The 17,438-nt window shown below is 36.9% G+C and overlaps 4 pseudogenes; 3 read left to right on the top strand and 1 right to left on the bottom strand.

Annotated features, from left to right (window-relative positions):
- Positions 1-1,189: 1,189 nt before the first annotated feature.
- On the top strand, positions 1,190-2,934 carry LOC143575721 (UDP-glycosyltransferase 73C5 pseudogene; annotated as a pseudogene).
- Positions 2,935-3,619: 685 nt separating this feature from the next.
- On the top strand, positions 3,620-5,146 carry LOC143574709 (UDP-glycosyltransferase 73C1 pseudogene; annotated as a pseudogene).
- A 1,359-nt stretch (positions 5,147-6,505) lies between these two features.
- On the top strand, positions 6,506-8,077 carry LOC143574698 (UDP-glycosyltransferase 73C1 pseudogene; annotated as a pseudogene).
- A 7,871-nt stretch (positions 8,078-15,948) lies between these two features.
- On the bottom strand, positions 15,949-17,438 carry LOC143574688 (UDP-glycosyltransferase 73E1 pseudogene; annotated as a pseudogene).

Here is a 17,438-nt window from a genome sequence, read left to right as displayed (position 1 = left end):
AAAAGAAAAAAGAAAAAAACGTTATTTAGAACAATTAGGAACATTTAAAAAAAATTAAATAAAGCTGTTTACAAAGATATTTTCGAAAATTTAATGTGATACAGTTTAAAGTTGGTATGTTTGTAAACTTAGTTTTCAATTAATATTACAAAATCTTTTACTAATATGTGTTTTTTATTTTTTTTCAGGTCTAATAATTCATTTATGTTATATTATTTCTTATTCATTGCATTATTTATTTATAAAGTATTTTCTTTTTATGTTATAGATATAGTTTAACATCTTTTGTAACATTTGAGAGTAAAAAACTTATGTCAAATATTTTTGTTGACTGAATGCATAGTTTATATTTAATATTGTTTTTTGATATATTTTACACCCGTGTGTAACACGGGTTATTATCCTAATATATTCAATAAACCAACCTTCGTTTAGAGAACCTTGAGTTAAGTTACACATCCATCTTCAATTTGGGCCGAACAAGCCAAAACACTTTGAAATCGTTGGGCCTAGTCTTCGGCTTAGTTGATAGTAATGGAATGGGGCCAATTAATCATGAGATATGATGGGCCTAGTCGCCTTGGAGTGTTTGATCTAGTAAATAGAATCACGCTAAGATTGTATATATATTTAATTATGTCGGATACCACTCGGTGGGTTACATAACTAAAACAAAAATTGGACTCTTAACTAGTGTGAAGTGTATACGGTTAAACGAGTTAGGTTTAATTTACTAATTTGCCCATCATGCAATTACCGAATTGGGTTTTCGTTGTCACACCTTAGCAGTCGATTGGGGAACCAAGCATTGGTGAATCGACAAATGAATGAACAGGAACATGTTTGTTTATGTTTATTTTCGTTCGTTTAGAATATTAATGAACCAATATAATACATGCTTGCTTTCTTAATGAACGGACATGCATGAACAAGAAAATATGTTCTTTTGCTTTCTTAACGCTCGTTTTCAATTGTTTAAAGTTGAATAAATGAACACGAACAAGCCCCATTTGTGTTTGTTCCGTTCGTTTATGCTCTACTTAAAATGTAATCCATGTCTTTGGCAGAATTGAACCTATACACGTTTCCTTTTATTTTCTTAAAGTACCTAACTTTCAGTGTGACATCATAGGTGACTTTCTTTCTTATTAACAAATAAAATAACCTTATAACAGTTGGAGTTATCCTAGTAGCCAAGTTCTGGTGGTCTACCCAATCTTATCAAGAATTGTGCATTTAACTAGAATACAAATGCATTTCAGTATCACACATTGACTCCATCTCTCCACCATCATACTAGTCAGACTCTCACATGGAACCCAGCCAGCTTCACTTTCTGGTTATACCCTTAGGATCTCCAGGCCACTATATCCCCACCATTGACTTGGCCAAGCTACTAGCTCAACATGGTGTTAGAGTCACCATAGTCACTACACCAGTCAACATCATCAGATTTGGGTCAATCCTTGATAAAGCAATCCAATCAGGTCTTCCCATCTCTTTTCTTGAACTCCAGTTACCATACATGAAGTTTGGTATACCCGAAGGCTGCGAAAGCCTGGATGATCTTCCTAATCTGAGCTTGGGCGGTGATCTTTTCCTTGCACATAGTTCACTACAAGAAGAAGTTGAACAATATATTGAAAAGCTTAATCCTAGGCCAAGTTGCATACTTTCAGGCTCATTTCTCCTATGGACCAGTGAAACCGCGAAAAAGTTTCAGATTCCGAGGATTGTGTTTGATGGAATGAATTGCTTCACTCAGATGTGTAACCATGTTTTATACCTCTCAAAGGTATATGAAAATGTCAACGAGTCGGCCTCTTTCGTTTTGCCTGGTTTGCCTGACCGTATTGAACTAACAAAATCTCAGTTATCTTTTATGTTCAATTCGGGATCCACAGACGTGAAGGATTTCAGTGAAAGGCTCCGGATATCCGAGTCAGAAGTGTTTGGAGTAGTTATAAACAGTTTTCAGGAGTTGGAACAAGAATATGCAGATGCATATCAGAAAGTTAAAAGTGACAAGGCTTGGTGTGTAGGGCCATTATCTCTATGCCACAAGGATGCAACAGAGAAGGTCCAAAGAGGTAACAAGTCCTCAATTAACGAAAACGAATGCATCACGTGGCTGGATTCTCAAGAAAACGAATCGGTGATCTATGCCTGTTTAGGAAGCATCAGCCGGGTTGAGCCTGCACAGCTCATTGAGCTCGCTTTAGCTCTAGAATCATCGAAAAGACCGTTCATTTGGGTAGTTCGGGCAGGCCACAAGACTGAAAAGATAGAAAAATGGATACATGAAGAGGGGTTTGAAGAGAGAGTCAAAGAGAGGGCTCTCCTGATCCACGGGTGGGCTCCACAACTGCTAGTTTTATCACACCCTGCAATTGGAGGGTTTTTGACTCATTGTGGTTGGAATTCGGCACTAGAAGGGATATCCGCTGGCGTCCCAATGGTTACATGGCCTCAATTTCAGGAACAATTCTACAATGAAAAGCTACTTGTACAAGTTTTGCAAATTGGAATTAGTGTTGGTGCACAAAAAGTCGTGCATTTGGGCGAAGAAGAGAAGTCAGGTGTGGTAGTAACGAGCAAGGAAATCAGGAAGGCTATAGAGACGGTGATGAAAGATGGGAAAGAAAGCGAAGATAGAAGGAAGAGAGCTAAAGAACTCGGTAAGATGGCATATGAAGCAATAGAAGAGGGAGGATCATCCCACCTGAATATGGAACGATTAATTCAAGATATCAGGAACCAATCTAGTACGTACTAATTCAAGCTAAGAATACTTTATTCAATCCCCTATAAAAACACCTTATGTACTCTGTGACTCTAGCCCATTGTGTCTTTGTCATGTGTGTGCATTTTTGTTTTCCTACCTAATAAGAGAAGGAAATATATATGTATTAGAGCTAGCCCTCACTTAATTCTCTAGCTAATGGTTAAACCACAAGGAAGTTGTATACTGTGTTGAATATGTTTTTCAATGTGATTTTCTTTAAAACCGCTTCAAAGAAGAATATCGGACTGCAACAAAAGATCGAATTTGTACTAGTGGGAGGAGCCGGCGGTTCAAGGGAATGGGGGGTTTGTATCCTTTTGGTTTTATTTAAGCTAGCCTCATGTTCTATTTTTGTTTTCAATATGTTGTTATTTTCTTTTTTGAAAGAAATGGTAGTTTAATCATTTTACCTCACACTTAACAAATAACTAACATCAGTTATTGTAAACGACGAAAAGTAAAACAGCGTATGAATTTTAGAGAAGTTCAGTACACTTACTGAAGTTAAAGGACATAATTTACAATTGACCCCAAACATAAAGTACGTAATTTGTAATATAGTCTAGAATAAATGAACAATTAGCATATAGACAAGAAGATAAATATTGCTTTAGCCGTTCAACATTAAAAAAAAAATAGTAAATAAATTATGCTTTTGGTACAGTTCTACTTGGCAATTAGCATCTTTAATCTTGGCCGGCCTTTTTGTCTTTCTAATATTTATATTGGCATATTTAGCCAAAAAGTTCCTAGGGATGATCTATGCATTGGTTTATATTTTGAGTTATAAGTATCTAAAATTCATCATCACTCAGAGATCATACAATCTCTCCATCACACTAACCAGACTCTCGCATAGCTTTAGAAGAATCACAAGAACAAAACCAGCTTCACTTTCTTGTTATACCCATGAATTCTCCAGGCCACTATATCCCTATCATTGACATGACCAAATTACTTGCTCAACACGGTGTTCGAATCACCATTGTCACCACCCCAGTTAATGCCCTCAGATTCGGGTTGATCCTCGATCAAGCAATCAATTCAGGGCTCCCCATTAGTTTTGTTGAATTCTCGTTTCCATATAAGGAGTTCGGCTTGCCAGAAGGATGTGAAAGCGTAGACGATCTTCCGGATTTTGGACTGGCATGGGCGCTTATGCAAGCCTATGGTTCACTACAAGCACAAGTTGAACAATATATTGAAAAGCTTAATCCTATGCCAAACTGTATATTAGCCGCCTCGTTTCTTCTGTGGCCAGGGGAAACAGCGAAAAAGTTTCAAATTCCGAGAATTCTATTTAATGGAATGAATTGCTTCTCACAAATGTGTAATCATGTTTTATACCTCTCAAAGGTATATGAAAGCGTGGGTGAGTCCGAGTCATTCGTTTTGCCCGGTCTGCCTGATCGTATTGAATTAACAAGATCCCAACTTCCTTTTGCATTCAATCCGAGCATTAAAGCTTTTAAGGATCATAATGAAAAGCTTCGAGTGTCCGAATCTGAAGCATATGGAGTAGTTGTAAACAGTTTTGAGGAGTTGGAGCGAGTATATGTTGATGAATATCAGAAAGTGAAAGATGATAAAGTTTGGTGCATAGGGCCATTATCATTATGCCAGCAGGATGAATCAGAGAAGGTCCAGAGAGGTAATAAGTCATCAGTTAACAAAAACGACTGCCTCAAGTGGCTAGATTGTCAACAAAATGGTTCGGTGATATATGCGTGTTTAGGAAGTATTAGTCGAATTGAGCCTTCAAAGCTCATAGAGCTTGCTTTAGCTCTAGAGTCATCGAAAAGACCGTTCATTTGGGTAGTTCGAGCAGGTCACAAGACTGAAATGATTGAAAAATGGATAGATGAAGAGAGGTTTGAAGAGAGAACCAAAGATAGAGGTCTGTTGATCCATGGGTGGGCTCCACAACTACTAGTGTTATCGCACCCTGCGATTGGAGGGTTTTTGACACACTGTGGTTGGAATTCGACTCTAGAAGGGGTTTCTGCAGGTGTTCCTTTGATAACCTGGCCTCAGTTTGAAGAGCAGTTCTACAATGAGAAGTTAGTTGTACAAGTGTTGAGAATTGGAGTTAGTGTTGGTGCTCAAAAAACTGCAGGGCTTTTGGTTGATGAAGATAAGTATGGAGAGTTGGTAAAGAGTGATGCATTTTTAAAGGCTATAGAGATGGTAATGGAAGAAGGGGGAGAAGGAGAAGAGAGAAGAGAGAAGAAAAAGAGCAAAAGATCTAGGTAATTTGGCAAATAAAGCAATAGAAGAGGGAGGATCTTCCTACCGAAATATGACTAGACTAATCAAAGATATTAAGAACCAAACAAAACTAAGAAATTAAGCCAAGAAGATAGACAATGTTCAATCGGTCCTAGATGAATATTCATCGGTTCAATGCTCTCCAACTAATACTTTTGTGATGAAGTGTGATATAGAGTGTGGGATGTGAATGCTCTAAATGCTCTAAGTAGATAGTATGAACAATTTATTTGACATGCTTATGAATGCCAAAAAGCCTTTATGTTATGCTCATAATTAAGGTGAGAAGGTAGACAACATCCATAACATAAAATTTTGAAAATGTACACTTTTGTTGGAATGAGTAATTAAAGAGCACATTAATTGGTCAGCATTCTCCAACTAATATGCTACCTCTGTTTAATGTTGCAGTAAAGACGTTGTGAGACTGGGAGACAACTTTATATTCTTGAAAAATGGCGAGAAAATTATCCATGTTTAAACGAGCAACAAACTAGATGCATGCCCACAACTGGTTTTCCTTCAGGATTCTTGTAAACTTGCGGTTATAGCTTTTAATTAAGGTGATTGCATTGCACAATACCACGTGCCTTATTGACCTTACAGACCAACCAAAAGCATTGAATGATATTGTTATTGTAAAGATCTCTTACGTGCTCGGATCCCCATCATTGATTATGCTTGTATTGTTTAGCCAAGTTTTTGAATTTTGTTTATAAACGTAACTCTATGCATTAATAGGACTACTAATACCCAGATGCACGAAAATTACAACTATTACACTCGCAATTCACTTGTTATACGTTTTATCATCAAGTGATGTTTTATTGATGATATGTGAAAAGGCAATATTATGTAGAAGTAGATTCGCGTACGATAGGATTAATTAAGCAGCATTTCATTTAATGAAGTAGAATACAGGAGTTAAAATTGATATGCGACCATGGCTTAATTAAGCTGTGAGTTTTTTCCAAACATTTCTATAGGGGTGTACTATATTCCAAAAGGAGATGACTTGCTCTCTAATTTTCTTAAAATAGCTTCTCTCAAGTAAATAGGTAAAAGGATAAACGGATTAGCTTAGCCGAAATTATCGCCGGCCTCTTGAAACAACTATTTGAATCTGTCCAAGTGTTTCCTTAGAGCCCTGTCAATTTGACAAAAAAAGCCATGGCACAAGTCTGCAGGTGAACTATTTGGATGCATGAAAGGCGATAAATAGTGTGGCTACAAAATGGGAAGCGTTAAAATAAATATATTTCAAATAAAAATACAAGCAGATAGTTGTTGGTTTAGGCACATTGTACTTGGCATCTTTAATCTAGGACAGCCTTTTGTCTTCATAAAAGTAGTTGGCATATTCATTGAAAGTTCCTAGGGATGATCTATACAATCCTGTCCACAGCTATGCGGCTTATATTTTGAGTTATAAATATCTAAAATTCGTCATCTCTCATAGATACAAACTTTCCATCAAACTAATTACCAGACTCTCATATGGCTTTAGAAGAATCACAAGAACAAAACCAACTTCACTTTCTTGTTATACCCATGGGATCTCCAGGCCACTATATCCCCACCATTGACACAGCCAAGTTACTTGCTCAACATGGTGTTCGAGTCACCATAGTCACCACCCCAGTCAACACCCTAAGATTCGGGTCCATCCTCAATCAAGCAATCGAATCAGGTCTTCCCATTAGTTTTCTTGAATTCCCGTTTCCATATAAGGAGTTTGGCTTACCAGAAGGCTGTGAAACATTAGACGAGCTTCCTTATATGGGACTTGCCTCGGCACTTATGCAAGCATATAGTTCACTACAAACACAAGTTGAACAGTATATTGAAAACCTTAATCCTAGGCCAAACTGCATATTAGCCGACACGTTTCTCCTATGGCCAGGTGAAACGGCAAAAAGGTTTCAGATTCCAAGAATTATATTTGATGGAATGAATTGCTTGACACAGATGTGTAACCATGTTCTATACATCTCAAAGGTATACGAAAGTGTGGGCGAGTCCGAGTCATTCGTTTTGCCTGATCTGCCTGATCGTATTGAACTAACAAGATCCCAACTTCCTTTTGCATTCAATCCGACCCTTAAAGGTATGAGTGATTTCCATGAAAAGCTTCGAGCATCTGAATCTGAAGCATATGGAGTAGTTGTAAATAGTTTTGAGGAGTTGGAGCAAGAATATGTTGATGAGTATCAGAAACTGAAAGGAGGAAAAGTTTGGTGCATAGGGCCATTATCATTATGTCATAAGGATGAATCAGAGAAGGTCCAGAGAGGTAATAAGTCCTCAGTTAACAAACATGACTGTCTTAAGTGGCTAGATTCTCAAGAAAACGGTTCAGTTATCTATGCGTGTTTAGGAAGCATTAGTCGGGTTGAGCCTGAGCAGCTCATGGAGCTCGGTTTAGCTCTAGAATCATCGAAAAAACCATTCATTTGGGTTGTTCGCGCTGGTCACAAGACTGAAAAGATAGAAAAACGAATAGATGAAGACGGGTTTGAAGAAAGAACAAAAGATAGAGCTCTATTGATCCGCGGATGGGCTCCGCAATTGCTAGTCTTATCACACCCTGCAATCGGAGGGTTTGTAACACACTGTGGTTGGAATTCGATTCTAGAAGGGATTTCTGCTGGTGTCCCTTTAGTAACATGGCCTCAGTTTCAAGAGCAGTTCTACAATGAGAAGTTAGTTGTGCAAGTGTTGAGAACTGGAGTTAGTGTTGGTGCTCAAAAAACTACAACGCTTTGGATTGATGACGATAAATCTGGTGACTTCGTAAAGAGTGAGGCATTTTTAAAGGCTATAGAGATGTCAATGGAAGAAGGAAAAGATGGAGAAGAGAGAAGAAAGAGAGCCAAAGAACTCGGTAAGATAGCAAATAAAGCAATAGAAGAGGGTGGATCTTCCTATCGAAATATGACTCGACTAATTGAAGATATCAAGATCCAAGCAAGAACTAGGAATTATGCCAAGAAGATAGATAATTTCTTTTTATGATCTATATTATTAATCCAATTAAAATAAGGTACTAATTCTCGTTTCATTTTCTTGTGCGGTATCTAGAGATTTGGTAAGTTGGTGTGTTGTGGGTTCAAAATGTCTGTATTAAGAATTGATATGTTTAACACGAATAAATAAATAAATAAATAAATAAACAACCGAGTCATATTCTTGTCTACTTAAAATTGCCCAACTTGAAATAATTCTAAGTAGTAACTTTTATATTATGCGATTTTCTTTTCAATTGAAATTTAACTGTTTTGATCACAACTCATATAATGAAGTAAGTGCTTAGGTAATAAGGTTTGGACATATGTGACTGGATTACGTGTTCTTGTTTAATTTAAATAAAGGAAAAAAAATGAAGAATTGCCTTTAAAATTAAATTAACATGTAATAATGAATAATCGACCAATGGGGTAGCAGTTCATCGACAAAGACAAAAACTTTAAACACCTGAGTTTGGAAGAGGAATGTTTTAGGTTTAAGTCCCACAGACAATAAAGATTAAAACAAATTCTCTGTTTAAAAAAAAAGCATGTAATAACCGAATTACAAAAAATAAATTGCAATATTGTAAATTGGAATTAGAGTTTTGCAATGAAAATAATGCATAAGAATAAGATCATCGGTCTTCTATTTTGCAATTTAGTTTACTAAGATACTTAACATGGACTACTTTTATGTTGGCCGAGTCATCCGAGTCATATCCAAGTTTTTCAATAATTGTGTCCCACATACTTTGATTTTTCTTTTGAGAAATAACTCCAAGTCTTCCTACTAAAATTATCTATAAAATTCAAAGATATCTTTTTCCTCCAATTAACATTGTTTTCATGGGGCCACATACATCTTTATCATGAATTAATTCAAGAGGTTTAGGAGTCTTCAAGCTTGATCATGTGAAATAAATTTCTTGAATGGTTCCACGTAATTGTGTTTGGACATATAATATAATGCATCATTTACATGTACAAAACGTTGATGCTAATTGCTAAAGATGCCGTATTAATTTGAGTGATGTTTAAAACGTATAAAGTGCATTTTATGAGAATTTACAAGAATTATTTTTTAAGCCATTTGAATTCCTTATGTCTATTGATCTACGTGTCTTTGATTTCACAAATTTGGTTATTTAAGTGCATGCTGTAGTCTGTGTCTTTAATGGTCAAACACTTAAAAATGTTATTTTTAATCATAAATTTAAAATTCCTTTGTTACTAGTAACGAAAACTTCTCTTTTAATCATAAATTTAAAATTCCTTTGTTACTAGTAACGAAAACTTCTCTATGTATTTGAATGAAAATTTGGATTGACATGTGAATTTCATACAGTACTTTTATGCTGACTGGACATGCCTATACGGCTGGTATAGGTCTATACAAACTGTATAGGTTACGCATAACTGACAACGATACGTAGGGAAAAAATAGTTTTTTGCAGCCTATACGATCGTATAGACCTATACGGGCAGTATATGTATTTAATTGCTCGTATAGCACCTGGTACACATCTATACGGGTCGTGTAGGGCTATACGACTGTATAGAAAAACGTCATAATATAATCTTAGATTCAGGTTATTCTACTAAGAGAGGCAAAAATAAAAATAATGAGAAAGATTTGTAGGCACAAAAATGATAATCAAAAAAATAAAAAAAATTTAATTAAAAAAAAATCATAACTCAAAAATTTTAAAAAAATGAAAAAAAGTAAAAATATAAAAATGTTTCCACCGTCTTTCTCGTTCTAAAAACACACACACACACACAATGTTAAGGAAAAATGATTATTGTGTCTTTTCGTCATTAATTGAGTTTTTTGTTTATTTTCGTTATCGATTGTGTGTTTTTTCATTGACAATGTGTCTTTTTTTCTTAATATTGTGTTATATTACTCAACATTATGCTATATTTTGTTCGACGTTGTGTTATATTATGCGATCTATTGTGTCATTTTTTATTTATCATTATGTTTTTTGTTTATTTTCGTCATTGTGTCTTTTTTTTCTAACATTATGTTTTTTCTTCGTTTTTTTAAAGGGAATGTGTAGGTCCCGAAACCGAATCCGACAACGAACAACTTTGTTCTTGATAACCGTGCGAGACGGATACGGTAAATCATACGATCGAACAAAAATAAATAAAGATAATAAGTATAATGAAAGACTTCGTAATCGGTTAAAAGATTTATAATAAACAAATGAACCGACCCCACCCAAGGTGAGCTCCCCTTGGGTGGGTGATTTGCACTATACAACACACACATACATATGACAACATGCGACATATATATAGCAAAAAACAATATTCTTTCTAGAAGCCTTTTTCCATTTGAAGTTAAGCACGTGCACCGAAGCTCTCGTCTCGGATCCGGATTTCGCCGACTTTAATTAATCGCTTAACCAAAATATATTTAATGAATTTCGCCATATTGATATCTAAAGTCAAAATTTTTCACTTTACAATCGTCCCCTTGACTTATTGTATCAATTGTTTAACTGTGTCACACATCTTCGCGAATCACCCAATAAACCGAAGGCTCTTTGTTTCAATTCACCCTCATGGTATGACCCACCTAATTTCATTCATGAAGGAGTTATCACTTCTTTATCCATTCTCTCGGATCTTAAGCTATATAGGCATGAGATAAGCTTGAATATCCACAAATCTATCTCGAATTATCGCCTTCAACGATCAAATGTCAAATCTTATTATTTTCTCTTCAAATCTAAATTCAATTTGTTTGAAGCTCACCACATGAATCCAACTTCTCGAACGTCTTGAAAAAAATATAAATAATAAGTTTTGAACACCTTCCACCATCACCACCACAACAAACCGCACAAACAAAACCAAAAGTTCTGACAATAATATATTTAGCAGGTTTCTCGCCCACTTTAATTGTTTGACCATAATATATTTAACGGGTTTCGTCATATTAATATGCAAGTAACAAATATTAGCCTTATAGAATGACGGGGGGAACATTTTAGTTTTTTTCTTCGTTTTTATTTATATTTTTGTTATGGTTTTTTTATTATTATTTTTTGAACATTTTTAGGCGGTTTTTTTGTGTGACCAGAAATTCTTCTCACACTTCTTATTTTTGTCTCCCTTTGTAACTTTTCCCTATAATCTTAACCGAAGGTTTTCAGGATACAACTACAAATTACTTAGCCAACTATATTATGTAAATTTTAATTCAATTTATCCTATTATATTATTCTATCTTTCGATACTTTACTTATCTTCAAGTCTTTATGTAAATATAATCTTGTAAGACATTTATACCCTCTCTAACTTTCAGAATATATAAAGATAACAAAACACATTATAAAAGTGTTTAAAGCGAAGTTTTTTATAAAAAAAATGTCTATATGCATATACAGCCTGTATAGGGCTATACGAGGCACCTGAAACAATCATCGAGAACATCCAACACCACTGACCCAACTCAGGTGCTATATGGCTCGTATAGCCATATAGGAGCCTTATATGCAAAAAGTGGTGTGTGAGAATCCATACCGGTGTATGAGGATCATAAGCCTTTGGATTTTGTTATCTCCTGTTCTAACTTCCTTTTGATCAACAAATTGCAATAAATCCGTGAGTAGGGGTGTGGTGGGAACTCGGTTGGTAGTTGTTAGTCATTTGCTTTTATACTGAAACTTATACAAAAATCTAAACCTGAATGGTTTGTTATGACGGCGTCTCGGTTATGCACATCAAAACGTAAGGTTGAAAACTTATGTCGTAAGCTAAAAAAAATGTGATACAAAATCGCAAAAAAAAAAAAAGTTTATTATTGATTTGTATGTTTACTTTTTATTAAAAAAAACAAAGAAAAAACAAACATATAAAACCGTTTAGGAAAAATAACTGAAATAAAGAAAAAAAAACGCAAAAAGACCGCCTCCAACATCCTAAGCGTTACAACATAATGTGGCGGGAAGCTATGACCACTTCGTTAGTGTCGAAACCAACATCTATGTGACCATCACCCTGAACAATTGATGGCACTTCCCTTTTCTTGCATGCATCTTGTTGAAACTCCGACATCTTTTCCACTCCACAATCTTTCACTGAGACAAGCATGAAATTCATGACAAAATCGGCATTCGAATTCCTCATCTTCAAAATCCTAGCACCATTCGCCAGGGTTGATGTGCGCCAATTAACACATGCTTTCTATCAAATAAAACTCCCCATACTTAACATCTAAATTGCATTTTCACAAGATTAGACACTAAATATGCTTCATTGAGAATTTGATGGAGTAAAACGACCTTTGATGAGAAAAAAAGAGAAAACCGGACAAAACCAGTATGGCCAAACCGTCCATATACACCCTTGGGCATGACTGTGTCACTCTAAGATACCCTAAACAGAAGACCACACAAGTTGGAACAACTATGAGAAGACATGAGCACGGTTGGACCGACAAGATTTCAGAGAAAGCAAAACCGTGAGGACCAAGAGCACGACTACGCTGACATGATTTCGGTGAGGCTAACTGATACTAACTAAATCAGTTAGTAACTAACATAGACATGTGACAATTGTACTATCATAACCTCCTAAAGGATTCACTGCCAACCGAGTAACCTGTAAAACTTGGTGCAATACCAACTTGAAGGACCCGAATGATTAATACGAAAAGTATAAGGGTGATACGAAATATCTCAAGGGGCGGTTTGGTGGAGTTCAAAGTTCATGGACCAAGTTGAAATAACTTGGTGTCATAGTTATCTTTTAATTAGTATTAAATAAATTAGAAGTCTAGTATGATTATGTTTCCTAGTTTGAGTAGGATTATAATTGTTGGTGTTATATTAGGTTTATTTTTAGTGTGGTAGAAAGTATTTTGTTTCTGTTTCTTATTAATGAAAAGAGTCGCATAAACGTTTTATGCAATATCGTGTTTGGTGATCTTGATTCACTTGTCTAAGGTTTAACAAGTGGTATTAGAGCGGTTACGCTCTTGGAGGTTGTCGATCAAATTCGTGATCGATAAGGAGAAGCCTGGAGACTACTTGAATATTGATTGAGAGTCATCCGCAGGTTCGCATCCAAAGCGACGAAAGATCCGTGTTTACTCTCCGGAAGTTGAGGTTAGTCACATTGATTTTTTTTGTTCGATCGAGAAGAACTAAGAATTTAAAGTGGAAGGAATCGTGGTGAAAAGTTATTGCCGACACACAAAAGTGCAATTGTTTATTTGTTTTGCAAGTTATTTGTGAGATTGTTATGGTTGAGATTAACCTACCGCCATCACACTTTATATTTCAAAATTGGATTTGTGTCTCGTTAGAATACATCACTGCTGTTCTCACAATTATTCAGCATCCATATGTCAATTAATATATTGTCATCATCTACATATTATTATTATTGGAAGTTAACTCACAGCAGCCGATAAATAATTTTTTTTTGGTGGTTCTGGTATATTTTTGAACCAAAGGCAGCGTTCAGTTGTATTTTTTTTCATCAGACCAGGTTCAGGTGTTACGCAGGTTCTTAAATTCCGATAACAGTAAGAAAACCGACCGTAAAGTTACAATAAATCTCGTAACCAAAACAATGGCAGAATTCCAGAATTCCAGGTCGTAGGAGGAATCAAGAAACTGAACCAAAGCAACTACAAACAATGGTCGACATGCATCAAATCGTATCTTCAAGGTCAGGATCTTTGGCAGGTAACAAACGGTACCGAGATGAGACAACCCGCGAACGATATTAATGGTAGTATTGGGAAGTGGCAGGTGAAAGCAGGTCGAGCGATGTTTATCATTAAGACAACGGTGGATGATGATGTTCTTGATCACATTCAAGAACTCGAATACCCAAAGCAAGGGTGGGATACGCTGGAGACCTTATTCACGAAGAAGAATGATGCTCGATTACAACTAGTCGAAGGTGAGTTGATGACGATTTCCCAAGGTGATCTTTCGATTGCACAGTATTTTCGTAAGGTGAAGAATCTATGTCGCGAGATAGGAGAACTCGATCCACAATCTCGGGTTAGCGATGCTCGTGTGAAGCGGATACTCATCCACGGCTTAAGGTCGGAGTATCGTAGCTTTGTTACCGCTATTCAAGGGTGGACGACCCAACCGAGTATAACTGAGTTCGAAAATATTCTTGCCGGACAAGAAGCCTTGGCAAAACAGTTAGCCGGTGTGTCAATTAAAAGCGAGAGCGAAGCCTTGTATATCGGAAGGAAGGAGAAGCAACAGTTCAACAAAAATAAGAACCGTTATGGCGATAAAGGCAAGAGTAAGTACTGGGAGAACGAGAAACGTGAACGACCAAAGAAGAAAGAATGGAATAGAAAGAGTCGAGTTGAAAACTCTGAAGAAGATTCATCGGATGAAGAGAATCGAGACAAGGAATCAAGGTACCAACCAAAGCAGTTTCCTTTTAGGTGCCATAACTGTGGACAAAAAGGGCACATGGCAAAATACTGTCGAGAACCTAAGGAGGAAGGTAATGCAGCTGTTGTTAAAGAAGAAGAACCGTGGGATGTAGAGGCTAATATGGCCGAGGTTCAAGAAAAATGCACAGTTGACACCGAATTCAAACAGAATCTGGTAGATGAATGGTTTGAAGTAGGCTCTTGTTGGTGGACAAGTCAAGAAGTAGTGCAAGAGTCGAATCAGCTGAAGGCAACCTTGGAATCATCTATTGTTATTTTGAATTTAGATGATGAGGAAATTATGGTTGAAGAAGAAAGAATGGTTGATCAAGACGTAACCGTGACAGTAACCGAACAAGACGAGAAAGAAACCGTGTTGGATAAAGTGCACGAGGAGGTAATTCTGTCTCATGTTACGGGTGGTCATGGTGGAATAGAAAAAGTTGAAGGTCAACAAGCCAACAAAGTTGATGTTGGAGTTTGCATGAGGTTCATGCATAGTTCGGGCGATCCGAATGAACAATCGAATGAAGGAGTTAAGTTCAAGAAGGAGTATGCATCAAGTGAAGATGAAATAATTGCTTTGAGTACCATGATAGTTGGTCATGAAGTTGAGAAAGCAAAAGTCGTTTCCTGTCTAAAACCGGGTAATGCAGGTCTAAATAGTGGTAATCTCGAAACTAGCTTAGTTGTCAACAGGAAAAAGAACCCTGATGGTAGAGTGAAAAAGTTGAATCCAAGAATCAAGCTCAAAGAGGTGTGAGTGTTACAAAGTGTGAAGGATCTTGGAGGAATAATGGCAGTTGGTATTGAGAGGGAGTGTAAAGCTTAGTGCAATACCAACTTGAAGGACCCGATTGGTTAATACGAAAAGTATAAGGGTGATATGAAAGATCTCAATGGGCGGTTTGGTGGAGATCAAAAGTTTATGGACCAAGTTGAAATAACTTGGTGTCATGGTTATCTTTTAATTAGTATTAAATAAATTAGAAGTCTAGTATAATTATGTTTCCTAATTTGAGTAGGATTATAATTGTGGGTGATATTAGGTTTATTTTTAGTGTGGTAGAAAGTATTTTGCTTTTGTTTCTTATTAATGAAAAGAGTCGCATAAACGTTTTATGCAATATCGTGTTTGGTGATCTTGATTCACTTGTCTAAGATTTAACATAACCGAGGCATCCGCCTCCACCTTATTCAAATATGAATGAAAACTAATTAATTACACAGATTAAAGAAGAAATAAACCTACAGTTTTTTTATTGAATATTCAAATGCTGGTTCTATAGCAGATCAATACAACAAAACTAGATAAATAAAAATTATAAAATCAAAGACAAAAAATCATTCCACGTAACTCAACTTATTCGGTAGCAGCCTAACTCGCATTACTCTAGTCTAGACTCAAAAACTCTTATGACCCATTCCATTGCTAAATCTTCCAACATCTAATTAACTGCTTGAATTATCTTCAAGATTGTGTTCCAAGGGTTTTAGTAATATCTCGAATCAACGATGACACATTTTCGTACGAAGATCCCTCTTCCGCCATTGCTATCCTCGCCATTTTCGCAAGCTCGGTCGCCCTTTTTCTTCTCAGGGTTCCTTCTTCATCTTCTTCCATTATGCATTCAACAGCCTTCTTCACATCATCCTTTTTCACCAACGGTTCATTCTTATCTTCTTCCCCTAAAAGAATCGGTATCTCCGCACCAATCCGAACTCCAATCTTCAAAATTTCTACTATGAAGGTTTCATTTAGAAACTGGTCAGCAAAAAATGGCCATGTAATGACCGGAACTCCAGCACATATCGACTCGAGAGTCGAGTTCCATCCGCAATGCGTTAAGAAGCTCCCGATGGCTCCATGTGACAATATCAACACTTGTGGTGCCCAACCACGGATGATTAGACCCCGGTCGCTCACCCTTTCTTCGAACCCTTCTTCTAAAAACCATTTTTCTAGCTCTTCATTTTTGTTTCGTATGCACCATATGAATGGTTGGTTAGTCGACTCGAGCCCCAGCCCGAGCTCAATTCCTTGTTGCGTAGAAACACTCGCAAGACTTCCTAAACAGACGTACAAAACGGACCCTGGTTCCCTTTCATCGATCCATCTCAAGCAGTCATGCTCATTGATCGCAGCCTTGTTTCCCCTTTCAGATATGTCACGGGCGTCTTTGTTACATAACATAACAGGTCCTATACACCATACTCTAGTGTTTGTCACCTTTATAAATTCCTTAACATACTCAAGTTCCAACTCTTCAAAGGTATGAATCACAATGCCATATGCGGCTTTCTCGGCTTCGACAGCTCGGGACCAAAACGCCTTTTGATCCGGGGTGGAATTCTTGGAGGAACCCGCAATATGAAACTTAGTAACTTCGACCCGATGAGGCAAACCGGGTAGAACGAACCACTCCGAGTCTGATTCAATCTTTTCTAAAAAGTTAGAATTGTAGAAAGACTGCATGCACATGAGCCAGAAGCATCCAGGTCCATGGAACACGAGCCGCAGTATGTTTAGCCTTCGAGCCACTTCTGTGGACCACGGGAAAAAGAAGTCCGCGATCATGCAATCCGGTGGAGGACAAAGTCCCCGAAGCAAATCTTCCACGGGTTGTTCCCACAATTCGGCAGCTTTAAAAAGCTTGGAGGGTGATTCAGATGATTCTAGTACCGCGTCAAAGCTCTCGCATCCCTCGGGCAAACCAACTTCGGCTAACGGGAATTGAAGTTCGAGTAGTTGAATCTTGAGTTTGGCTTTGATGGCTCGTGAAATGACAGATCTAAAGCGGTTGGCGATAAGGGGGGTAGTGATTATGGTCACGGTTGCGCCGTGTTGGGTTAGTATCCGGGCAATGTCCACCGTGGGTACCATATGACCTTGAGCCATTAAAGGAAACAGGACAAAATGAAGGTTAGTTGATGGTGCCACCATTTTCTA

The sequence above is a fragment of the Bidens hawaiensis genome, unplaced genomic scaffold, assembly GCF_021521415.1.
Source record: "Bidens hawaiensis isolate Kalapana, Puna unplaced genomic scaffold, B.hawaiensis_p1.1 tig00001412_1, whole genome shotgun sequence".
In the NCBI taxonomy this organism is placed as follows: Eukaryota; Viridiplantae; Streptophyta; class Magnoliopsida; order Asterales; family Asteraceae; genus Bidens; species Bidens hawaiensis.
Note: the sequence above shows the minus strand (reverse complement) of the source record. Positions and strands in the feature narration are given on the sequence as shown.